This window comes from Canis aureus, chromosome 3, assembly GCF_053574225.1.
Source record: "Canis aureus isolate CA01 chromosome 3, VMU_Caureus_v.1.0, whole genome shotgun sequence".
NCBI lineage: Eukaryota > Metazoa > Chordata > Mammalia > Carnivora > Canidae > Canis > Canis aureus.
In genome coordinates this window covers 18,592,904-18,618,731 of record NC_135613.1, presented here as the reverse complement: position 1 = coordinate 18,618,731, position 25,828 = coordinate 18,592,904, and the positions used below count along the sequence as shown (strand labels likewise).

Genomic DNA, 25,828 nt, shown 5'->3' with positions numbered 1-25,828 from the left:
AGGCACCCCGGAGCACCACTCTTCACTGAACCCACTCTGAAGGCCCCTGCTCTACCCCTGCTGTCCTGGAATTCCCAACCTGCAGCCAGGCACCCCAGCACACACGCACTAGTCGTTTCTCAGACACTCTCCTTCAGCACACTGTCATTTGTAAACTCGTTCTGCGTATATTTATCCATTAGCTCTTTCATGTTTTATTCATGCCTATGTGACATGCCTCCATTCATCAAATATTTATTGAGCACCTATTATGTGCTCAACTTGCTGATTCTTTCCCCAATACCCAATCCTAAAAGTCTGATCTGTAGTTCAGACATCAGAATTACCTGGGTTTGCTTGTTCAAAATACAGAGCAGCCCAGCCAACTGCCGCCACCACCCAGGAACCACCCTCCTGGAACAGATGTCCATGCAGCTATGTACACTTGGGTTCAAGAGGGGCTGGTTTCAGAGAACTTGCTCCTTCTTCTTGTTTTCATCATCGTGGCCCCCATCAGCCCTCAGAGGATGCCAACAAGGGGCTCAGAACCACAGTACGTAGAAATGAGATTCCTAACAGCATTGTGGTTTTACTTCTGCGAGAGCATTAAATACATAACTTGCACACACACAGATACACGCGTGCACTTTCAAATGGAGTCTCGAGGATCTTCATAAACGCATCTTAGGAAAGTTCTCCCAAGGAAGGCAACTTACACAGGGGTGCAGAGGGCAACACGGACGAAGGCCCAGTGCAAACACATCTTTACTGGCAATCCCTCTTGGGCTGCCCGGCACCCTGGCCTGTGTAAGTGCTGCATTCTTTCCTCTCCTGGGAGATTTATTTAGCCCACCCTGACGGGGGCTCCTTCAGACCATGTATCGATCTGTTCTAAAATTACAAAGAGAGGAGAGAAGGCCCAGCTCAGTGGCTGGCCCGTGGGGCCTGGGCTCAGTCCTACAGCTCTTCTGGGCTCTGCTCTCAGAGCCAGGCGGCAGCACTGGTCTCTAGTCCGTGCTCTGCAGTAGAGTCTGGCTCTTCAAGGAGCAGTACATGGCCAGACATCACCGACTCACAGCAGGAGCAAGGCCAAAGGCAGAAGGTTTTCTAGGTATCGATCTGTTTTCCAGGGCACCTCATCTCTGCACCAGGAAGTGCTGTAATGACAAGAGTTCAGAGTACGTGACCAGCGGTGGCTCCAGATGACATTGCTAATGAGGACACGGGACATGGCTAGCAGGAGCAACGTACTGCTTGTGCTCAGTGGGGCCTGAAGCACCTCATGCCATCCGCACCAGCACCTCCTGTGTTTAAAGTATAGAAGATGGCCTGGAGTATTTTGTGAAAATCCAGACAGGAACGCAAAGAGGTGTGGGTAGGGTCTGAGAGCCTGCATCTCTAACTGGCTTGCGGGTGGGGCTGATGCTGCCAGCCTGTGGACTGAAAAGGGCTGCTCTACCAGGTAGAGGACGTTATTATTACCGATATTCCCATTTTAACAAAAAGGAAACTGCACTTAATAGAAATTTATAGGCTGCATGAGTCACAAAGGCAAAAGAGGCAGTGTTGGGATCTGAACTCAGGACCGTGAGTTCTAAGAGACAAGCTCATAACCACTGAGCCAAGATGCCTCCCCAGCCAGTCTTCCAGGTTTTGCTATGTTCTCGCTATTTCTTTGTGTCCACCATGCCAGATGCCAGCCATCCCGGGTGCCAGCCAGGCTGTGGGAATTACAAAGTAAGCACAGCCCTCCCACCCCTGCCCTTAGACAATACATATCATGGTCTGGTGAGCTGGGGGGAGTCTTTGTGCAAAGAGCAAGATGCCCTTTTCTCTGGGTGGGTCAGTGCCCTGCTAGGGCACATACGATTCCAGCCCACTCAACGCATGGCTGGGACCAGGTCTGAAATTAAAACTGCACAACCCTCCACAGGAGGCCCCACTAGCCAGTGCTTCAGCTTGAGGCAATGGATCCCAGTGGTGAAGGGCAATGGCTATTTGGATTCAGAGAGCCCTAAGTTCAAATTCCACGTCTACTGCATTGTGGCTGTGTAACTTCCAGCAAGTGACTGTACCTCTCTGAACCTGTTTCCATAATTGGGAAATGGGGAAATGCCTATTTCCCTCACAGACTTGTAAAAGTTATGACCTTGGAGCTCTTCGGTGCCAGGAGAGTCAGCCCTGGACAGATGAGTGAGCCATTCAGGGTGCTCAGAGGCCCAGCTAGAGTAGTCTGCCCGTGACAGGGGAGGGCAGGGGATCGCTGGGAAGGATGGGGCAGGCATCCTAGCAGCCTTGCTTTGCTACATGACCCACTCTTTCCGGCCAGAGCCCAGTGAGCATTGCTGAGGCCCAAGAGGCCTGCCAAGCATGGCCAACACCATAGATCGGTCCCTAATGAGTATGCTTGGGGGCGGGAGGGTCTGGGACCTCATGGATGGCTTCTGGGATAAGAGAAGTGCTAGTGAAACATTCCCTGTGAATAGCATCGAGGTCAAGAAGACCAGGGTTTGAATCCTGGTGCTTGAACCTTGAGCAGGGTGAGGGTGAGTCCTGCAGGTCACGCCCCTCTGTGGAGCCCCACTGGCTCTCCTGGAAAATGGGGCCGGCATAGGGATTGCAGGAGGCCCACGTATGGCCTTCAGTCGGTGCCTGGTGCATATCACCTGCATAGTCACATGAGTTACCATTATCCTCAGCCCATAATGGCCTCTCCAGCCAACAATCATCCAGCTGCCCTCGGCTTTCCCACAATGCACCTGTACACCCAACCCTGTCCTCTGTACCTCCACGTTAGTGCCGAGTCCCCCCTACCTGTCATGGCCTTGCCCAGCGCCACCAAGTGGCGAAGTATCAGCCTCCTCTCCTGCCTGAACTGGCTCAGCAACTCCAGCAGGTGCCTGGTATACAATGCTCACCTCCCTCCAACAGCACTGCCCTACAGAACTTTCCATGATCCTTTAAGTGTTCACTATCTGCACTGGCTGGTGAGGACTTGGAAATGGCAACCATGCTGAGGAACTGAATTTTCAACTTTATTTCCTTTTAACTAATTTAAAATTTTAAAAGATTTTATTTGTTTATTCACAAGAGACACACACAGAGAGAGAGACAGACAGACAGAGAGGCAGAGACACAGGCAGAGGGAGGAGAAGCAGGCTCCATGCAGCGAGCCCGACATGGGACTTGATCCCGGGACTCTGGGATCATGCCCCAAGCCAAAGGCAGACATTCAGCCACTGAGCCACTCAACCACTGAGCCACCCAGGTGTTCCTCGATTAATTTAAATTTAAATTTAAATGGCTACACACATGGCAAATGGCTGTTGGATTCGAGTTTTAGACTATTCTCCATCCAGCAGCGAAGTGATGCTTTTTAAAGCCAAAGTTGAATTGTGTCCCTCCTCTGCTCAAAACCCTCTAAAGACTCCCTTCTCACTCAGAAGAAAACCCAAAGCCCTGGCGATTGCCTGAAAGACACTCTGTGACCTGCTGCCCACCTCTGCCCTCTCTGGCCTTAGCTCTTGCTATCCTCCTTACTCACTCTGTTCCAACCCTACTGGTTTCCTTGCAGCTGCTTGAATCTGCCAATCCTGCTCCTGCCACAGCACCTTTGCACATGCTGTACCCACCCACCGTGCGCGCGCGCGCACACACACACACACACACACACACACTTCCCCTAAATATCTTCATGGCTGATTCCCTTAACTAAAGGCTCTGTTCCAATATTTCCCCTGGCCCCAGGAAATGACATCCTGAGTCCTCTGTATGTCATCTTACCCTACCCTGTTTCTTCAGAATACTTGTGACTACCTAAAATATTATGTATTTGTTCACATATTTATTCTGTTTCCTTACCAGAATGTAGGATTCATGAAAACATAGAATTTGCCCATCACGCTCACTGCTGTATCTCCTGTGCCTAGCATATAGCAGGCCCTCAATGAAGACAAACAAAAGAACCATGAGCAAGATACCCCAGTACACAGCAGGTGCTCAATAAACGACCACTGTTGCTATTGCACTAATAAATTGTCATCATTATTCCTTCTCCAAACCCAATCAGTCATGTTCAGGGCCAGGTGTGGTGTTCTCTTTGACTATAAAACAATAACACCCTCCCCCCTGCCCAGCATGCCCTGACTTGGGTACCAAGAAGCTGGAAACCCCACAGAGAAGGAAGTCCTGGAGGCAGCAGGGCAGCAGGCAGGACTCATGGGCCTGGTTGCCAGGTAACCCCACCCCATCACTCACAACCACCGGCTGCACAGGTTCTGCTGGGAGGGGCTGGGTGTTTATATGGCTGTCTTATCTGCTGGCCTGACCACCAGTGTTTCTGTCTTGCTTTCCTAAGGACAAAGGACGTGGGGGAAAATGCTGAAGGGGAACAGAGTCACAGTCTACAGTGGGCAAGGAGGGTGACCTCGGGTTCCTGAGGTCCTACTGTGTGCGGCCCACTTCCAACGTACTCTCAGCTGCTCTTACTGTTGTGTGGGTTTAGATGAGATAGTGCAGAACACAGGCACTTCCTGTGGTGCCCGCCATACTGAGAAGTGCTCAGCAAATACAAACTGCTGCTATGGTTATCATTTTTCCTCTTCTGGGACATGCTCATCACAATTTTCATGGCAACATGCCCGCATAGACCCACCCCCACCTCTGCAACCCCATTCTGTGTCTCTCTCTGCCCCTTGCTCACTCACACCCAGGGTTTCTGCACTGTGACACTGCTGACACGTGGGGCCAGATCACTCTTCATGGTGGAGGCTGCCCTGGGCATGCACGGTGTTGAGAAGCATCCCTGGACTCTCCCCGCAGCTGGTGGGAATGTAAAATAGTGCAGCCGCTATGGAAAACAGTATGGAGATCCCTCAAAAAGTTAAAAATAGAACCACCATATGATCCAGCCATCCTACTTCTGGGTATATACCCAAAGGAACTGCAAGATCTCAAAGAGCTATTTGCACATCTATGTTCATATAAGCATTATTCACAATAACCAAAAGGTAGAAGCAGCCCAAGCGTCCAGAGAGATGAATGGGTAAAGAAAACAGGGCATATACATGCAAGGCTAAGCGAAAGAAGCCAGTCTTAAAAATACAAACACTGTATGATTCCACACAGGTGAGATACCTGAAATAGTCAAGTTCGCAGCTATAGAAAGTAAATTAGGGGGCATGGGGGTGGGGAGCACTTCCCTCAGCAGGCAGGCTGGGCACCTCTGCCCCGTTCACCTGTCCCCTGCCCCCCCCCCCATGTAAGGATGGCTTCACCCCACCATCAGGTCCTAACTCAGAAGGAACATTGTGGGGAGAGAGGCAGGCTTTCCTTGATCACTCCCACCCAGACCAGACACTCATCCCTCCCCTTTTAAACTTATTTTCAAACTGTTTTAGGTTAATGAAAAAGTTGGAGAAATGGTAAAGGGACTTGTGGTGACTTCCGCTATACTCTCACCCATTGCCCTCATATTAACATCTTTATGACCGTGGACACTGGTCATAATCAGAGAGCAGCGCTGGCACTGACCTTGACGCTTCATTTGGACTTCACTGCTTCCCCCCAGAGCCCTCTTTCTAGCCCAGAATCCCAGCCAGGACCCCACATTACATGTGTCCTCATATTGCCCTAGCTCCCTCTGGTCTGGAACAGTGTCTCCCTTTCTTTTGTCCCTGAAGATCCTGACAGTTTTGAGGAGCACTGCTCCCGAGTTTTACAGAATGCCGGTCAACTTGGGTTTCTCCAGTGTGGCACCTCCTTTTGAAAAACAGAAACTAAAACTGTGATAAAATGTATGTAATATAAAATTCATGATCTTAACCATTTTTAAGCATATAGTGCAATAGCATGAAATGTTCCCACACTGATGCCAGCACCATCACCATCCGTCTCTGAAACCTTCTCACCCTCCCAAACTGAAACTCTGTCCTGTCACACACTAAGGCCCCACTCAACAGCCCCTGCCCCAGGGCAACCACTAATCACCCTTCAGTCTCCAGTAATGCAAATCACAACCACAAGGAGATGACACTTCACACCCATCAGGATGGCTACTGTCAGAACACCAGAAAATTAACAAGTGCTGAGCAAGTGTGGAGGAACTGGGACCTCGTGCATTGCTGGTGGAATGCAGGAGGCAGCCACTGTGGAAGACAGTTTGGTAGTTCCCCCCAAATCAAACACAGTTTGGTAGTTCCCCCCCAAATCAAACACAGTTTGGTAGTTCCCCCAGCAGCTCCACTCCTAGGTACATGGCCCAGAGAATCGACAGTGGGGACTCTAATAGGTATCTGCATACCTATGTTCAGAGCAGCATTATGCATCATAGCAAGAAGGTAAAGCCCCCTCAGGGCCATGGACACATTCTAGAGCAGACACCCTCCTGCAATAACCATTAATGCCTGTCTCCCCACCCCACCCCTACCTTCTACACTCAGCTGCATCTGCCCTGCTCCCCGAGGAGGCTGGGCCCCAGTGGGGTCCAGCAAGTAGGATAGGCCCCTACTGGCACACTGAGGTGGCCTGTAGCCAGGTAAGGGGCCAGCTTCACTGCTGAGGCCCTGGTCTAGGTTTTATCAGAAGGCAGGGCCATGGCAGAGATGCCACAGCAAGACACTCCTAGCCCCTGGGCAGCTCCTGCCTCCCTGAAAGGGCCGTGGCCCAGTGACTGGCAGCACTAGGCCAGATCCACAATTTCCTGACCCTCTAGATGGCCCTGGGCACTACTTACACGTCTGGCGGCTTGAGCAAAACCAGAGTGGGGGGGAGGGGCAGCGGGTGGGGGGCTCTTGGAGCAAGAGCAGGGAAAGCATGAGAGCTCTGACAGGCAGCCCTTCCTCCCCAACTTACACACACCCTAATGTAACAGCAACAACATCTATTGAGATATCTGTAGCATCCTGCTAAAAGCCGTCCTCACTGGGCACCCCCAGTGCACCAGGCACAGGGCTAAGTAAGCAGGTGATGAGGTTTTGTTCAGACTTTGAAACAAACCGTGAGATCGGTGTTATAGTGATTCCCCATTCTATAGCACTGGAAACAGAAGCTTGGACAAGAGATGGGACTTGCCCAAGGTCAGAGGGTGACAGCATGGCCAGTGTGACTCCAGAACCTGTGTTCTGACCCCAACAAGATGCCTCCCCCAGCTGGAGGCATCGGGAGCTAAGGGAGCCCATCAGCATGATTTCCAGCTCATCCTGGGTGTGTGAGTCTCAGGGAAACAAAGATAAAGGCAGAGAAGATGGTGATTCTATCTGGCAGCGACTGTATTCAAGCTGTATGAGAAATAATTGACAGCCACGAAGAAGTTCCTATTTAGTGAGCACTTACTGCATGACAAGGCTGGTAGGCATTACTACTGATCCATTTTAGAGACGAGGAAGCTGAGATCCAGGGAGAAAAATCACTTGTTCCGGCATCAGGACAGGGGACAGTCCCAGGAGCAATACTGGTATCGAGGGGTTTCACTCCCTCTAGAATGCACGATCACGGATGGATTAAGGGAAGGGGGGTTCTGGACCCTGCAGGACAAGAGTGGAGGGTCTGCAAGGTGGAGACGGCTCCTCTAAGGCCATGGGGCTGGAGGGAAGGGCCAGGAAGACAGTCCTTCTTTCCACACTGACCCACATCAAAACTACCTCCTGGATTTCATTTCTTGCCTCTTAAGTTTTGAGTTTCTTCCCTACCACCAGTTTTATTTATTCATCCATGGAAAGTTCCAGCCGAGGTCCAACATGTGTCCCAGGGAGGCAACACAGTTCCGCTGCACATGCACCAGAATCAAGGGCCAAGTGCACATTCCAGCTCTGTCACTTGGAAGCTGTGTGACCTTGAGTCAGGGGCTTCAGCGCCCTGAGAGTCAGTCTCAGCAATGTAGGGTGGCAGGTATGGCATTCCCTGCCAGGGTTGCTGGGCTCCTTGCACTAAATTGTGGCTAAGGGCGTGCCTAGAGCCACAGCAGGCATATGGAGCTATGGAGGCAGCTGGGAGGAATCTGAACCCAGGGACAAACAGAGGAAGAAGCTGCATGCTCCCAGCAGGGGGCAGGAAAGATGAAACACACCTGCCCAGGTAACACACCTGACAAGCTGCACAAAGCACAGAAGGGCCCCCACCCCCCACCCCCACCCCAGGGTCCTGTTCCCAGCTGGGTGCCCTCTCCACCCACCTCCTGTCTGGCAACCTGGGGCCAGCAGGGTTGTGCTCAGATCTGCCTGGGGGAGGCCTGGCAGTGATGTGAACAAGTCTGCAGGGTCCCCATGTCAGTGTGTACACCCGCTGGGGTGTAGTTCTGTACCCTAGAGCTAAATCAGGAAGGAGACAAATGTTCCCCTTGGAAGCCCAGGGGAGCCCTGATTTCTCCAGAGCCACAGCGACCACTCTGGAGAAAAAGGAACTGGGGGAACTTTTTCCTGCATAGCTCCAACACATTTCCCCTCCCTGGATGATGCCTGCTGCTTATTATAACTATGACAACATTGGAAATATTTCTTGTGGATTTCTGCAAGAAAGGAAATGACAGGCTTTTTTCTCCTCCTGGCTTTTCACCCGATGCTGCCGACCTGAGGTGAGGCCCTTTGGTGTGGGGTGGTCCCCTGGGGCTATGAATGGAGGGGTGAGGCACCAGGGCAAGAGAAGGTGTCCCTCCTGATGCAGGAGTGAGCTAAGGAGGGCTTGCCAGAGGCTATGGATGGGGCTAGGCCTCCCTGGGTGCTTCCAGCCCAGTGCCACCTGCTGCCAGGGGCTCAATCTGCTGTGGATTTAGGGGAAAGACAAATGTATTTTTAGACTGCGATCGTTTCTTGAGTGCCCACTAGGTGCTAGCAGGCACTGCACTAAGTGCTCTATGCCCTGGTTGGGTCCTCATGGAGTCTTGCCAGGGCTTACGATTACTTTCATTCTACAGACAAGCACCGAAGGTCCACAGAAGAATAAAGTGGCCTGACCAGAGTTACTCAACCAGTAAAGTGGCTATAGGAGGGACACTTGCTGATGCTGGTAAATGAAGAAAATGAAAGAAGTATGGCATCTATCCTGAGTCAGGAAGAAGGAATTTGAATGGAAGGTCTGAGATAAATTAGATTACATAGGGATATTTGCCAACTTGGGATTTGCAGACCTCTCAATGCCTGGAAGTGGCAACCTGGAAGTGTGCTGGGGAGGCTTCTGCAGCTGCATTGAAGCTCAACAGGAAAGAGCTGCAGTTGATCAATACTGTCTGCCCCGCACACAGTTGTGGAAAGTAGTGAAACAGCACAGTGATTGTCCCTAGGGTACTGGACATGCACCTGGTGCAGGAGATTTCCCTTCCATTAAATGAGCTCAGATACAGAATAACAGGTAGAAATACCTTTTGGAAAAAAAGAGTATTTTCTCTGATGTCAAACTACACACCTAGAATTTGTTAACTCAGGCAAAATTCAACTCTTACAGCAAAGGCAGGTTCCATTCAATGTACACTTACTCGGCACCATTACGTCCTAGGGTCTTTGCCCTCACTGAGCTTAGTGAGGAAGACAAACATTAACTTACTCACTACAGTTGCTCTAAATCCCTGTTAAGGATCTGATTCTGACATGGAAACTTATCCTTTCTGCTCATAGCCCATTGGAAAAACTTGTCTATTGGGTCCTGCTCCCAGAGGGTACTGGAACACCGAGGAATGGGGGCATGAGAAAGGACGGTGATTCAGGTAGACTGCAGCCCAAGGAGCTGAGGGTGCCCCCCCTGGCAGCAATCTATCTTTGTTAATTAGAAGCTCATGCCTCATTCTTTGATTTTCTTTCCACCCCAAAGAGGAATCCTGGCCATGCCATCTACTGCTTTTGGCAAGGGGCAAGGACACAGGAAAGAGAAGACACAACGGCATCTCCAGGGCTGAGAGGGGAGGTGTGCTGGAAGCTGGTGGAGCGTGCCTGGCCTTTATCTCAAGGCTGTTCTTGAGGTCCTGCCCTCCCCTTGGCCTGAGCAACCTCACTCACCACCGTGATGGGGTGGCACAGCATGTCACAGTTACCTTCCCTGTTCCAGGATGGCACAGCACTGGCAGCAGAGTTTGTTTGGAATAGATGTTCCTCATCAGAGGAGTCTTAAACAATCTCCCTTTCTGGTCGGGGTAGGAGGAAGGCATCTCTGAGGCCAGCGCTTCCCCCAGTGCAAACAGCTGAACCCAGCCTGCCCGCCTGCCTTTCAACTTTGTTGCCTTTGCAAATATGGTCCTGGGCCCTATGTCCCACATCCCTGCAGCCAAGTCCAGTTGGCCTCCTGGAGGCTTGGCCTGCTCCAGGGCCACAGACCAGGGCAGGAAGGGAGCTGAACCCTCCCATCTTCCAGAAAAGCAGGGGGCAGAGGGGTCTGAGAACAAGACAGGGTGAACAAAAATGAGGAGTGACTTCCAGAAATGGAAGCTCAGGCCCTGGGCGCTTAGAGCAAGTGACCAAGGAACCCATCTCTATATCCCTACTCCCACTTCACTTCCCTTACTCTTTCTTCAGACCATTGCTGACAAGTCACTTCCTGCCCACACACCCCCTCAAAGGAGGTGGCTGCGGTGCCTGATAAAATTTGCCTGCCGTGGAAACTCCCCTTGATGCCAGGTCCCCCTCTGGAATGGACTGGAAACTCCGTGAGGGCAGGGACTTGGTCATCCCCAGCCCCAGCCCAACATCTGGCAAATGGGGGCATAGGGTGGGGATGGGGGTGGGGACTTGTTTCCTCCTACTAGGCCTGGCCCACTGTGGTCAACAGAACAATGGCCCCCAAAGATGCCCACAATCCAAATCCCCAGAACGTGTGAATATGGGCCTGCTAGGGCACATGGGCCACTTGCAGGTGGGATTACATGAAGGCCCCTGAGATGGGGGATGAGCCTGGGTTATGCCACGGGCCCCACATCTTCACAATGTCCTTGTGAGAAGGAGACAGTAGGGGCAGGGGCAGAGATGTGATGGCAGGAGCACAGGCTGGGCGGTGTCCCCATGAGCCAAGGGACTCAGGCAGCCAGTGGAAGCTGGGAAGGACTGGCCACCCTGGATCTTCCAGAAGGATCACAGCTCTGTTGATGCCCTGGTTTTAGCCCAGGGGACCCATTTTGGACTTCTGATCTCTGGAGCCATAAGATGATACATCCGTGTGGCTTTTAAGCCACAAGGTTTGTGGGAATTGGTCATAGCAGCCACAGGAAGCTGCAGAGCACCCATGGGACCTCTGGCCAGTGACGATCAGCCCTACTGAACCTACATCTGTGATATGGCAGACATTACTAATAGCCACTGGGACCTGGTTTCCTCCTACTTCCCAGCATGTGAAAGATGAAGATCCTGCCTCCCTGAAGCCAAGCCATGGTGACATGACGGGTTTGGGTGGAACAAACATGGTGAAACAAACAAACAAACATGACTCATGTCACTTCCGAGGTTAAAGGACAGCACTGCTGGTGGTGAGCGCCCCAGAGAATCCAGAGGCTGCGTGTGGGGGTGACTGCATCAGCGGCCGGGAGCACCTCCACCTGGGCCCCTGTGCACTGCCTGTGTGGAGCAGGTCCCTGAGGACCCTCCATGGACATGTCTACAGAGTTGGGAGAAGCCATCCTACACCCATGGGACTGGAAGGCTGGGGATAACACATGCCATCTCGGTAAGGCACGTGGGGACTGGTCCTTGGAAGCAGCAGCTGCCACTCACATACCTGGTGGAACCGGCCACTTGAGGGGTCTCGGCTGCCTCTGGAAGCAGATGCCACCTTGCCCAGAGACCCCTACGCTATCCCCAGGGTCCCCTCCACAGCTTCCATCTTGGACAAGGGGAAGTCCACCTTCGTCCCTGGTGACCATGAAGTGAAACCACTTTCTTCCAGACAGTGGGGGGGAGGGGGGCAGTTTCTGCATGTCCTACACATGTCCCAAGTATGTCTTTGCAGTGTACACCCACAGCCACCTTCCCAGCACACCCAATGCAACGTGGTCCTTTGTGCTTCTGTCCTTAGGACCCTCAAATGTCTTCTTTCTCTGCCTCTTTGCCAGGCCCTCTACCATGACTCTGGCTGGGATTCTAGGATGTCAATGGATATTTTCAGAGGTTTACTGTCCCATTTGTCACTTGCTAATTAGTTAAGAATGACTAATCAGAAAGCGGTGGTAAGGCAAGGAAAATATTCCCATTTTCTTCGCTTTTGGTTGTCCGTAGTTATGGAGAACCCTCTGGATCTATTTGATGGAGCTGGACAGCAGGCGGGGCAGGCAGCGTGTACAAAATGGGGTTAGGATGGTCTTTGTCCTCTCCTGGGCACATATGGACAACGCTGCAGGCTGTTGCCAGGGGTAAGGGCAGCAGCTTCACGTGAAGAATGGTAGTGTGGGTACGCCTGGGTGGCTCAGTGGTTGAGCGTCTGCTTTCAGCTCAGGGCATGATCCCAGGGTCCAGGGATCAAATCCCACATCGGGCTACCTGCGAGAAGCCTGCTTCTCCCTCTGCCTATGTCTCTGCCTCTCTCTTTGTGTCACATGAATAAATAAAATCTTAAAAAAAAAAAAAAAAAAAAAAGAATGACAGTGTGGTGGTTATCAGTGGGCAAAGCCAGGATCTCTGACCTCAGCCTTCCAGTAATTTCTCACTCTGACCAGGCAAGCTATGGAAGCACCAACCTCCCCACTGAATTCAGGCCTCCCCTGGCACCAGTGGCCACAGGACTGGGCCACACCAAGAGCATAGCTGATGGGACAAGACTCATCTATGCAGTTCTGCCCAATGCTGCCAAAGTCCCTGCTGTTCTCCTGAGCCTCCGGTGGGCAAGGCCATGCCTTCCCAACCTGGGGGGACATGCCATCTGCTGCCTGACCTCTCCCAGCTGGGCCCCCAGACACATGCACACGTGTCACCTGTGATCCTCACTGCACCTTCTCAAAGTTGCTTTCACTCTCCCCTTTCACAGAGAAGAACGCTGAGACTCTGAGAGCGAGCATCACTAGCCGTGGCTCACACAAGTAACTGGCAGAGCTGTGTGTCCAGCCCAGCTGTGTATCCACCGTGTGTGAGAATAAGGGGAGAAGGGGATGGGTCAACAGGGGCATGGGCCAGGCACCTGGAGTTGATTCCCTCCACCCTACAACCACGGCACGGGTGGGTCATACCACACACGTGCAACACATACAGACAAGCACACACATGGAAATACACACATGGGTGCACAGAGCTCACACTGGCACGTGTTAAATCCAAGTATACACACACAGTTTCTCAACACGGAGGGGAAGAGGACACGCAGTGACCCATGAGGGAGCCCCTCAGCACCCGGTGCCCCACTAGGGCACAGGCCCTGCTCCAGGCTTGCTGGCCCAGACTGCCAGGTTTAGCAAAGGCCAGTCCCTGCCACCTCTGCCCTTTGGGGATGATTTCATCACTGATGGTGGTTTCCAAAGACAGTAAACAAACAAGGAGGCCTCGGGCCTTCCTCTCAGGGCTGCTGCCCCAATACCCCCACCACACACACATGCACAGATGCATATGTGCCCATTACACAAAACCCAGCCTTGCAAGGAAGAGAGGGAGAAATCCACTCAGGTAAAATCTCGCAGCGGTCCTCTACGCACTCCTGACCTTGTGGGGCAGCACAAGTCGGAGGGAAGAAGAGCAGGTATGAAATCAGTGGCCCCACGTCAGCAAGGCTGGCATCTTCCAGGGTAAAGTTCTGGCCGTCCAATGATTTCCCAGCCTGGCCAGGTTAATCATTGCCTGTGAAGCACAAATGACTCCCTCTACCCTCAAGCTGGCCCCCTGGTGCTATTGTAGGTCAAGCTAGTCAGGGAGCAGCTGGGGATTGGACCCTGCCCTCTCGACCCTGTGTTGCCAGCATGGAGGGTCTGGTTTATTGACTGAATAAGCCAGTGCTGTGGATCACTGAGATTATCAGAAAAGTCCTCTTCACTGACCACCTACTGTGCGCCTGGCCTTGAGCTGTGCTCCCTCTACCCAGACCAACAGTAAAATGAAGTCAATGGCCGAGTGCCCAAGCCCAAGAAGACAAACTTGGGTTCAAATCCCGGTGTCAACAGTTTAGCTCTGAGGGCAGCTGGCTCCGTCTATAGAGCAAATGTGCTGCTATGGGAATGAAGAGAACAATGCATGGCAAACAGGGGTTTGCAACCATAGGCATTTGTCCAGAAACACTGCCAGGCATCATGCTGGGGGTGGATGCTACTAGCATCTAGTAGGTGGAGGCCAAGGGTGCTGCTCACACCCTACCATGAACAGGATAGCCCCCAAGAGGGGAAGAACCACTTCGTGTGTCAGCAGGGCCTCTGGTGAGAGATCCCGGCTTAAAGCCCTCCATAAAAACCAGCGGCTATTAGTACCTTGAAATTGTCCCAGTAGCCCTACAGCATGACATTATTGTCACCAGACTGCAGAGAAGGAAACTGGACCAGTGGCTGTGACTTGCTTTGGTGACAGGAGAGAGCAGAGCCCCTTGGCTACCCGACTGCACTTGGGTTCCCTCCGCCTGCAGCACCTGGCACCAGGCAGGACCAATCCCAGGCCTGGGGTACTGCCTCCCCGTAGAGACATCCCATCTATCCTAGCTGCCCCAGGGTCACAGCCTCTGCCTCGCCTTTTTTCTGCATCCCAGCAGGGGAGGAGGGGCTACTTCCGATGTTGTTTTCTTGGGCACCAAGTGGACAGACACCCTGGTTTCTGGAGCCTGCAGACAGCTCAAAGCAGACACTTCCTTCCCCTTCCTCTCCCTTTCTCCACCTGCTACCCTCAGCTTCTGCCTGGCAGGGCAGTCTGTCTCAGAGGCCCAATGTGTCCCTCTACGCAAGATGTCCACCCTGGCCCTGAGAACCAGACCCTACTCCAAGGGTCTGGCTGACCTTGTTGTGGGACCCTCTGCTCACATGCCCAGGAAGGGGGTCAGTCTCCTGAGGTGAGCCTGTGTGGCCTAGTCTCTTCCACCTTCAGCTGGCCCTGAGGCCAAGTCAATACAGAGGGTATCTACAATCAGATACACTAAGATCCTTCTGTGTCTCCAACCTCCTCCTGATGGCCAGGCCTGCACACAGGCTTCCCCCTCCCTGGGACACCCTGCCCCTCCTCCTTTGCCCTGTACCCTCTTCACATGACTTAGACTTCACTGAAACATCCCTCCCTCCAGGCCAGGCTTGGCTCAAACGCCCTGCTTCTGTGTGTCCCCATCTCTGCACCTGTCACTCTGTCTGGTAATGGAACACATGTTGCTCTGTGTCCAGTGCGGTAAGATCTGGAACTCTGAGGGCAGAGAGCCTTTCTGAGCGCCTCACCTTTGCAGCAGAGTCTCGAGCCTGCACTGTGCAATACAACACTCTTTGATGCTGGAAGCAGTCTGTATCTATGCTGGCCAGTATGGGAGCTGCTACCCACGTGTGGCCATGGTGTATTTGAAACCTGACGAATTGAATTTTAAATTTTGTTGGCTTTTAATTAAATTTGAATAGCCCTCTGTGGCTAGTGACTACCATACTGAGCAGCACTGGCCTGGAACATTGCCCGGTGCATAGTAGGTGCTCAACACCTACTGGCTGAACGAATGCGTGATGTTCATTATCCTACTGTATTACCCCATATTACAATCATCTGGCATCAATCTTCTCCAGTAGGCTGAGACCTTTGTGAGGGCAGGATACAGGTAGACTTTGCCCGCCACTGTATCTCCAATGTTTGACATGCTTCCTGGGATACAGACCCTCAATAAACATTAATTAAATAAATGAACATATGCATGAACGAATGGCCTGCAGCTCGGAGCCTCTTTCCCCTCGCCACCAAGCCTACAGAACTGATGAAAGGGAAAATGTGCACTGAGCTGGCTTCGGAATGGATTTCCAGCCCAGTTCATCCTCACTAAAGTGACCACCTGGCTTCTGCATCCTGGGCTCTGTCTCACCTGGTGCTGCCAGCAAGGGAGGCTCCTCCTTTCTCGAGTGTCTGTCCCTCTCCCCCTAATGCCAGGGAAGAAGCAGGGCAAGTCAGCTTACTCTAGCCTCAGAGGAAAAGACTAGGGCTCCTCATTCCCCTGGGTCTGCTATTTCCCGACTCCCTGCTCAGGCAGCAGGGTCCCCTCAGGAGGTTTCAGAAAAATTAGAACTCCTAGGAATGAGGATGAATGTGAGATTCTATTATCAATCACTGCCTTTCATCCCCAACTGGTGACGGTGATGCTCGGCAACTCTCTCATTCACAGCAAGCATCATCTGTGCCTCCCCGCCCCCCCCCCAACTGCCTGCCCCACTTCCTTCCGATGTAGGTCACGATGGATTCTCCCTGCAATCACTAGGTATGCCTCCGGTTGGGGGGGGGGGGGGGCCACTGCCTGAAGCAAATTTAGCAATTCTCTTATGGGCACATAGGGACCCTGTGCTCTCATTCAGCTGAGACCCAGACTTGTAAGCGCACGTGGAAATCCTGAGCAAAGATCCTAGGGCACGTGGGAGGGCAGGCAGGCAGGGTGGTTCCTGGGGCCCAGAAAGCTGGGCACCTGGGGCTCGAGAGCTGCTGTCACGTGGAAGCAATGCCAAGGAGAGGCTGGTTTCCAGGACAGAAGCAGATCAGCCGTGCGATACCTGGCCCTACCTCAGGGTGAGCATTCTGGACACACCGCACAGAACCCTGCGACCTGCTGCAAGCTGCTCCTCCTTCCTGAGCTTCCTGTTTCCATTTGAAAATGGGGAATAATGCCAGCGCTTGCCTCACAGGATGGCATGAATTAAGTGTATCCAGAGAGAGAAAGTGCTTAGCCCGGGACCCAGCACCAAAGCAACACTCAATAAACACAGACTATTATTACTGATGTTGTTTGCAAGGATCTCTTAGCCACACAACATAAGCATCTGTTCTTTCACTCTGACCAGCACCGAGCATGGACACCCTGTCAGGCACTGTGCTAGGTGTGGTGATGGCTCAACTCTACCTATTCTCAGGTAACAAGACATTTGCTGGGATAATGGATGTGTTAAATGCAATGGTGCACGTGGAGAGCGTGTCCTGAAAGGACGTGGGAGGCCAAGTTGTCCAGAGGAGGGAGGATTGGGCAGGCCTGGGAGGTTTCACACCATATGAGTGGGGCCAGGAAAGAGGACAGAATGGGGATCCCTGGCATCCTCAAACGCCTAAAAGTACCCAAGATCACGGGCCCTTTGGGCAATAGTAGAAAGCGGTCTGTGGCTGGGGCACAAGGTGCCTGGTAAGGAACTGGCAGGGGATGAAAATGAAAAGGTTGAGTTTGGGCCAAATCCAGTCTTCTCCGCCAGGAAAATAAGGAGCTGAACTTGGTCCTGTGGGTGACAGGGAGTTTTAAGTGCTACTCCTCGAGTTACTCAACTCTGAAGATGGGGAGCACACACCTCCCCCCCACGCATGTATGTAGACACACAACACGCCACACACATATATAAACACATCCACATACACGCACATTATCACAGGTCTGGCTCCCCACACTGGGCCCAGAGCAGAAGTGGGAGCCTCCAGACCCCAAGACGCAGCAAAAAGGGTGTGTTCTAAAGCCACATCGGAGCCTTGGAGCCACTTTCAGGCTGCGCAGAGGAGGAAGTGTTTATAAACGGGAGGTTTCCTGGACACCTGCATACAGACGCACATGCCCACATGCATGTGCACACAGACTCACACCTGGAGGGCAGGAGAGCTCAAGGGGTGATTCTTAAGAGAATACCCTCACAGTCTAGGGGTACCACGCAGCCCCAGAAGTGCTGCCACAAGCCACTCTTTCACTTGCACCACGTTCCAGCCTGGGCCCTGTTTTAAAAGGAAACTTCCTCCCACATTTAAAAGGGAAGTGTGGGTCTGTGTCCACAAACTCAGAGCTGTGCCACAGGAGGTGGAAGTGATTGGGGAACCCCAGGGATGGGTGGAATAATGGGGGGCAATTTCACCCTGAGAGGTCTGCACCGGGCTCGCTCCTTGCTCCTCCCGCCCCAGAGCTGACAGTCTCATCACCCCAAGGAGGCTCATTCACAATGGAGATTTCTTACAGCAGGTGGATGGATGCAAATAAAAATGTGCTAAGGTTCCTTAAAATAGTTGCCTTCTTCTAAGCAGGATAAATCCTCTTCCCTGCAATATGGTTCATACCAGCAATTAGCTCAGTAAACCCTTTTCTTTAGAGAGAAAGGGGTAGTTTTGAAATAGAATGGGCTTCAGGGGCCACAGCTGGATTGGAGGGAGTAGATTTTTAAACAATGAACTCAAACTTCCTTGGAAAGAGACCCTGTCTGGGCCAAATAAGGCTTTCTCTTTGTCCCACAGAATTAAACTCCCTCTTTGGGAGGCCTGATACAGAAGTCAGGCACTGTTCAAAGCCCATAGCCTGTTTTATCCTGTTTTAACCACATGGGGAAACAGAGGCATGGAGGGAAGAAGTGACATGCCTGAAATCAAGCAAAAGCCAGAACTTCAACTCAGGCCTTCTGCCTCCAAGGCCCAGACTCAGCCCATGGCTGGCCTTCTCGGCACATTCAGACCTACTGCTCCACTAGGACGAAGCAGGGACACATGCAGATGCAGCAGGGCCCAGGGGAACAGCAGTGGAGTCCAAATAGCCCTGAACTTTAATGTGGGGTTGCTGCCTAGTGCCATCATAGACAGCGGTCAGCAGCAATCCATGGGGATGCATATGATTGCTACCAAATGTTCTCCTGGTACCAATGCAGGCAGCTCTTGGGCTGTCGTGCACCCTTGGCTATGATGGGGAAGGCGACGGGAGGGGATTGGTCGCTTGAGGCAGAGGTGGCCACAAGGCCTGGCCACAGGTGCCACTCTATGTCATCTCAGGACCATTCTGTCTTCAGATTCCCCAAGCCTGCCCTAGCCCACCTGTCAGATACTGAGGCCCAGAGAGGTGAAGCAATTTCTATAAGGCCACAGAGCAAGCAACAGGCAGAACCAACAGGGACACAGGGACCCACAATGCCAGACCTTCACCCTCCACATCTCACAGATTCCAAGTGAGCAGGGGGTCAGACAAACACTCTTTGGAAGGGGCCCCTGAACTTACCTCTCACTAAGCGTAGAACAGAAAATTTACATCCCCCTAAAGAGCAAAGCTACAGGTCAACCATGTATATTTTGCCCCATTGTAAAACGTCCCTCCTCTCACCATTTCTGTGCTGGGGCTGGTGTAATGGGTTGAATGTGTGTATTTGCAATAAACCTCCCAAAATTCACGTCCTGAAGCCCTAAGCCCCAATGAGATGAGACTGGGAAGGGGCACCTTCAGCGGTAATTAGGTTGAGGTGAGGACATGAGGGTAGGACCCTTGTGTTGGGACTGGCGTCCTCACAAGAAGAGGGAACCCAGAGCTCACTCTCTCAGCCACATGAGGACAGGGCAAAGGCAACCATCTGCCAGCCAGGAAGAGGCTCTTACCAGGAGCCGACCACACTGGCACCCTAAGCTCAGACTTCCAGCCTCAGAACTGTGAGAAATAAATGATCAAGCCCCCTGTGTGGTATTTTGTTGGGGCAGCCCGAGTACTCGGAGACAGGTGGAGAGCATTCCCCTCAGACTGAGGTCCAGAGTACTACACTTATGCAGTCTGTTCTCCCACACACAGAATGATTCCACCTGCTTCCCAAGACCAGGCACCCTGGGCCGGGGATCTCCCCTCCCCCTCCCTCCCCCGCTGCCCCGGTGCTGACCACAGCCCCCTGCACGCCCGTGGGGCTCAAGAAATGCTTGCTGAACAAACAGACCTGAGCACTGGCTGCATACCTGTACGTTTAAGATCCAGCCCGTGTGCAACCCTCCGCAGGTAAACACCTGCTCCTGCCTTCACAGAGCTCCCAGCCTGACGTCTTCAGCTTTGGAATCAACCAGTGCCAGCTTCCCCTCAAATGAGGTCGGCCTGCACCCAGCAATTCGGTGTCTCAGCATCTACCCACAACTGATTTGTGCACGGCATCTCAGAAGAGCTGTTTGCTCCTGTACCGCGTTGAAGAGTGAAAGGTGACAAATGACCTTCACATCCGTTGACAGGGGCAGAGCGGGAGGGACAACCATTCTAGGGAATCTGGGGTAGTAAGTGAACCAGGACCAGCAGCTGGGTGATGAATCCAGAAGAAGTCAGTCATTACTACAAAATGATATGGATATCTTATCTTTCCTGGCAATACATAAAATGTGTTATTTGTTCTCCATCTTTCATGGTAGGGACACAACGCCTCTTCCTTGAAGATGGCCCTGCCTCTTACATGCCCACTGTCTGTCTCACATAAAGCCCAACACTTTGCGATCCATACCAGCCAATTCCTGTCCCCTTCCTTCCTGGGGCTGTCAGAGTATGAACAGCCTCCCCACTGCTTCGCCCACAACAGCTCCTGGATTCCAGTAACGTTTACTGGAAGGCTTACTTTCTTAAGCCTTCCATTTGGCTTCCGTAAAAACGACCACTCTCTCCTTACACTCATATTGCATAGGTTTACATAATCTTCAAGTAAATTGTGCAATTATGGCAACACCCACAACCAGCGTGTTCAGGTCTGGAAAAAAGTACAACTGGCCCCCGGTAACACAACTTGAAGCCACAGAAAGCCCGTTCTCCCATCAGCAACACACCAAGGGAGGGGACAACAGGGTGCCTGCTACCCTAGCCCACCCATTCAACCTCCTGACATTTACAGTTAGAGGAGCAAGTCCAGTGGGCACGATTTGCATGGTTCTACCGAACTAACACAGGCACATCTCCACAAAGTCTTATTAAGTGAAAAGGCAAACTACAAAAAGATACTTACAAAAGTCTTCCTCTTATATCTAAATAAACTCTTAAATAACATTATACTACATAGTTTCTATAAAACTATCTGCTTGGATGTAACATACAGAAATGTGTAAGTGCTGGGATGCACCTCGGTGGCTCAGTGGTAGAGCATCTGTCTGCCTTTGGCTCAGGTCATGATCCTGGGGCCTGGGATTGAGGCCCACATTGGGCTCCCCACAGGGAGCCTGCTTCTCCCTCTGCCTATGTCTCTGCCTCTCTCTCTGTGTGTCTCTCATGAATAAATAAATAAGATCTTTAAAAAAAAATTTGTAAGTGCTGCAAGAATGGGATGTGGGACGGGAAGGGGAACTTCTATTATTTTTCTCTAAGGCATCATTTTTCACAAGAAGAACATATGTCCATATTAAGTAGATAATGGAGTTTTATCTTGTTTTAATCAATAAGATTTAACAGAAGAGTTCAGCATATAAAACAAACAAGCCTAGAGCCTGATAAGTCTGCAGCTTAAAAAAAAGAAGTCAAAATAACACTGAATATAAGAACCAGTTACTGGCTTCACAGGAATGGCCTCTCAGCTAGGGTGAGCAGTGAATGGCGTGGTCAAAGCATTTGTGGGCTGGAGAGCTTCATTGGGCAGGACCAGAAACAGTTGGTAGATTCATCAAACCAGCGTGTTCTGAGCAGACACCAAGGTCAACGTAGGCACTAAGCTGCCACAGCAACCAACCACTCTCGGGCCTTGACTGGTTTCTCCATTTAACCCACTGTGCTGTGTGTCTGGCAGATTCACCAAGAAGGAGCAGTAGGAGGGCCCTCCCCAGGTGGCTGGGATTATTTCGCAACTAGATGACTACTGCCACCCCCTTCACTACAAATGTTTGTTTCTCCTTCATTTCCTAGTGGACCCCCACTAGTGGATCCTGGTCAACTGCTGGCACGGTGTTTGGAGTAGGGGACAGAGCTGTGAACATGGCATAGGACGACTAATGGATGAGTCATGGTTTCCTGTGAAGCCTGTTGTGCTGATAAAGCCCATAAAGAGAATTACCTATCCCATCCCAGGTCAGAGGTCAGGTAAAACCATAAAAGGTCTCTGGTGGCAGGTGGCCCCCTGTGGCGTTGGCCCTGAGGCTGAGGACAAGAGGTGGGTTAGGAGGGAGAGAGTGGGGGTGGAAAGGAAGTCTTTACAAAGAGGACAGTAAGCCAGTGCACCCCGGAGGTGGTCAGTGTGGCCTGGCTGAACAAAGGAAATGGACCCTGTGTGGCTAGAGCCGGGTAAGTGAGCTCCATGGTGCCTGAGGAGGGTGGGAAACATAGGTCCAGATGGAAATCATATGCAGCCCCAGATCAAAATCCGAATGTTTCCTAAAAGCACTGGGAGTCAATACAGGATTCTCTGGCAGAAGTGTCCTTTGCACCTGAAAACACTGATTTTGCAGCCTGTGCTTCCAAAAGGGCCCTCATTTTCTTCCATCCCTGTGGGCCCCGCAAACATCTGTGTTAGGCGCCTGGGGCAGCCAGACATTTGGCAGCTGCCCCCGCCCATCACTATCAACCCCCAAGGACGTCCTGTTGAGAACCCTTTCAACATGCTGCATAAGCCCTGGACTGCTGGGCTCATGGAAACATTCCCAAGATGTTTTTCTGTGCCACTGAGATGCCTGCTTGGAAAATCCCTGCTGCAAGCGCTTCTTTCTCCCAGGCGGCTACACCCGACTGTTTTTGCTGCAGGATCCTGCGTCACAAGAGGGATATCCCCAGCTACTAAGACATGCAAGGGGACTGCAGAGTCCGGGCTGCCTGGTGCTGGGTAATCACGCCCCATCAGTCTGTGCTCTTCCTCTGTGTTATCTAATCGAGTGTCCTGTGTATATGAATATAAATACTGTTGTTCTGACCCATGGTGAACTTGTAAACAGACTGATCATATCAGCTTTAACAGATGAAGGTTTCCCAAAACAGATGAACGCCATTACTTTTATTTTAATTCAAAAGGAACACAATTTTCACTGGATATGGATGAAATTAAATGACCTTACAAGGAATCAACTTGCCAGTGGCAAAAAAAAAAAAAAAAAAAGGGTCAGATAATCCTATCACTGCCCGAGATCATATAACACAGATGTCATGTGCCACTTCCTCCTTGACCCTTCTGTATCTTCTTGGAATGAGGCTACTCTCATACATTCTTCTGGGTGCCGCTGAATGCCAGTGTGACTTGGCTTATATGGCAGAGGACAGATCACCACCCAGAGATTACCAAAACCGAGAGAAATCCACAGAATCAAGACCAGACCAAGAAAATCTTATAAAACAGTAACTGAATCAACTTCCTACCAAAACCAGACTCTTCTTAAATTGCAGATATCAACTTACTCCGCTTATGAAGTAAGAATATGGGGATACACGCCAGCTTCAAGCAAATCCACTGACAAAACTCCAGCTAACCCACAGCACACTTACTCATGACAATGAAACTGGTTTGACGGTGTTTCCACTGTTCCAACAAAAGCCCGTGAAGTCAGATCTGGGATCTTTTTCCTGCAAGCAGGAGACCCCACTGCTGGCTCTCCATTTCTTGGGCTTGCTGACTTCTAGGTGTCTGTGGGGAGACCACAGAGCGTGGTGGTCGTGGGTGACGTTCTGGTAACACTGGCCCCCATCCCTCTCCTTCTCACCAGATACCTTATTGAGGGCAAGGCATTTCACCTGCCCAAGCCTTGGTCCTCCCCTCTAAAAATGGGTACAATGGTACTACCTACCTCGTGGGAGGGGTACAATAAGATGTGTAATGAGCTTGGCACAGGCAGGCCTCTGGCAAATGTCAATTATTACTGTGGTTGTTCTGTCCAGAGCATAGCTCTCTCCCCGACTCCCTGACTCCCACACTCATCCTACACCCCACCTGCACAAGACTCTGCACGCTGGGTTTTGCTTCTCCCTCTGAGAATTGTCAGTCGCTCATTTGGCTGACCTTTGTCCTATATGTCAACTTGCAGCTCTCATGGCACAGGTGTCTTATGGTCCCTTCGCTGCTCAAGACAAGCAGCTCCATGAACACCTACGTCTAATTCCTCCACTGAACATTCACAAAACCCCTGACCTGGCCATTTGTATCTAACTTTATTATTGGGATCTGCCCAGGCCCCATGTCCCCTGAATGGCAGTATGGTGGAACAGATGCAGTAGACCCGAATCTGTGTCCCAGGTCTGCCCCCGACTGGCCCTATGGTCTCTAGCAAGTTACTTGTTTGTATAAGTCACTGCGCAGCCGTACAGTATCTGTGCACCCTTCCAGATTTATGTTTCAATAATATCTACCCCACACACAACAACAACAATATGTATCTTAGCTTCATCATCTGTAAAATGGGAGGTACTGGGGAGGTAGTCACCCTACTGCAAAGGTCTCTCTGCTCACCACCTGCCCTAAACTCTACCCACCTCATCTAAAGGTCAGGAACTAGGTGCTCATCCCAGAGGTGGCTGCAGGACTTCATTCAAGACCCACCACATATGGGCACCTGGATGGCTCAGTGGTTGAGCACTGGCTTTTAGCTCAGGTTGTGATCCCGGAGTCCTGGGATCAAGTCCCCCATTGGGCTCCCTGTAGGAAGACTCCCTCTGCCTGTGTCTTTGCCTCTCTGTGTCTCTCATAAATAAATAAAATCTTAAAAAAAAAAAAAAAAAGGACCCATCACACAGTTACAGAGATTGGTTGCACTACAATTTGAATATACTTAGCACTACCAGACTAAGCATTTACAAATGGTTCAGATGGTAAATTGTGTTATATGTATTTTACCACAACTGGGGGGAAAAAAAGGTACTTTAAGTGAATATTCTATTCCTGAAGGTCTATTTATAATGCCCCAGAGTTAATGACTGGTGAGAAAGGCACCAAGTTGTACCCAGGGCTTACATTTTTAAAATCTTGCCATAAGGCATGGAAAGCCGACCAGGAAGCAATAGTTGTGAAGAGAGAAAAGAGGACACAAAAAGTAATGTATTTGTGAAAAACACGCAAGGATCTAGACAAGTACTAGGAGAGGCAGCCATGAATAACAGCAATGATTGTTCTGGAGAGCAGAATTCCTGAGGGTTTTCTATTTTTCTACACTTTGAATATTTTACATTCACATTTCTTCATCATGAAACTAAACGAAAATAAACTCGTGTCTGTGCTTTGTGTCCTCCCTCCTCCTCTGCAAAGTGTCTTTCTGGCTTCCTGGTTTTATTTGGTGTCTGGTCCTCTCATCATGGAAGGAGACTTCAGCCCTTTCCTGCTGAGCTCAAATGCAGCCTCAGAATCCTTCTCAACCCAATGAAACACACCTGCCATCCCTAATTACACTTGCCCCTCACCTTGCTTTCTGCCTCTTGGGTACATCCTAATCCCCTAGTCCAAAAGTATGTTCCTGGGGAGAAGGGCCGCCATTCATCCTTTTTCTCCCCATCTAGGTCCTAAGGTGCTGAGAAGCTCAGCAATCACACTTAGGATGGACCCTGCTCTCAGATAACACAACACTTTTCCCTTTAGCTGCGAGTTCATTCTCTGCCGCCACCCCCCTACCCTGGCAACCCCCCGAAAGCTCACTCTTGACTTCATTCTAAAGCAAGACCACCTATTTCCAATTCAAGGAACAACTAAGTATAGGTTCCTTCAGAGCATGACCAAGGCTGCTTACAACCTGACGGTTTATGTGGGCACAACTTGGGCTCACCGCTCATCACCCCCCCCGCCCCCATGCCCATGTGAGTGTGACAAGATGGTGACACCCGATTTCTACACAAGGATAGGGGGCTCTCTTCCAAGCTCCCTTAGTCGTCACCCTCCAAATGGATTCAGTGAACCAATCATTAGCTTTCCCAGCAACCAGATCTCTTCTGCTGTAATTCTCAAGTAATTAACACTTATCTCATTTCCAAGTTTTTACAGGGAAATTTGTCTTTCTGTTGCCTGGTCTGCTCTGCAGACTTCGGGGTGGGGATGCTGTCTCTATCTCAGAGCTTATACCACAGACAAGGATCACACTGACCCAGAAGTGCACACTTCAGTGCACGCACAGGACACTGTAAACTTGGT

The 25,828-nt window shown here is 51.2% G+C and overlaps 1 protein-coding gene across 2 annotated transcripts in view; it reads right to left on the bottom strand.

Annotated features, from left to right (window-relative positions):
• The window catches only part of CMIP (c-Maf inducing protein), a 231,038-nt gene that overhangs the window by 127,775 nt on the left and 77,435 nt on the right, over nt 1-25,828 (bottom strand). The window lies entirely within an intron of this gene.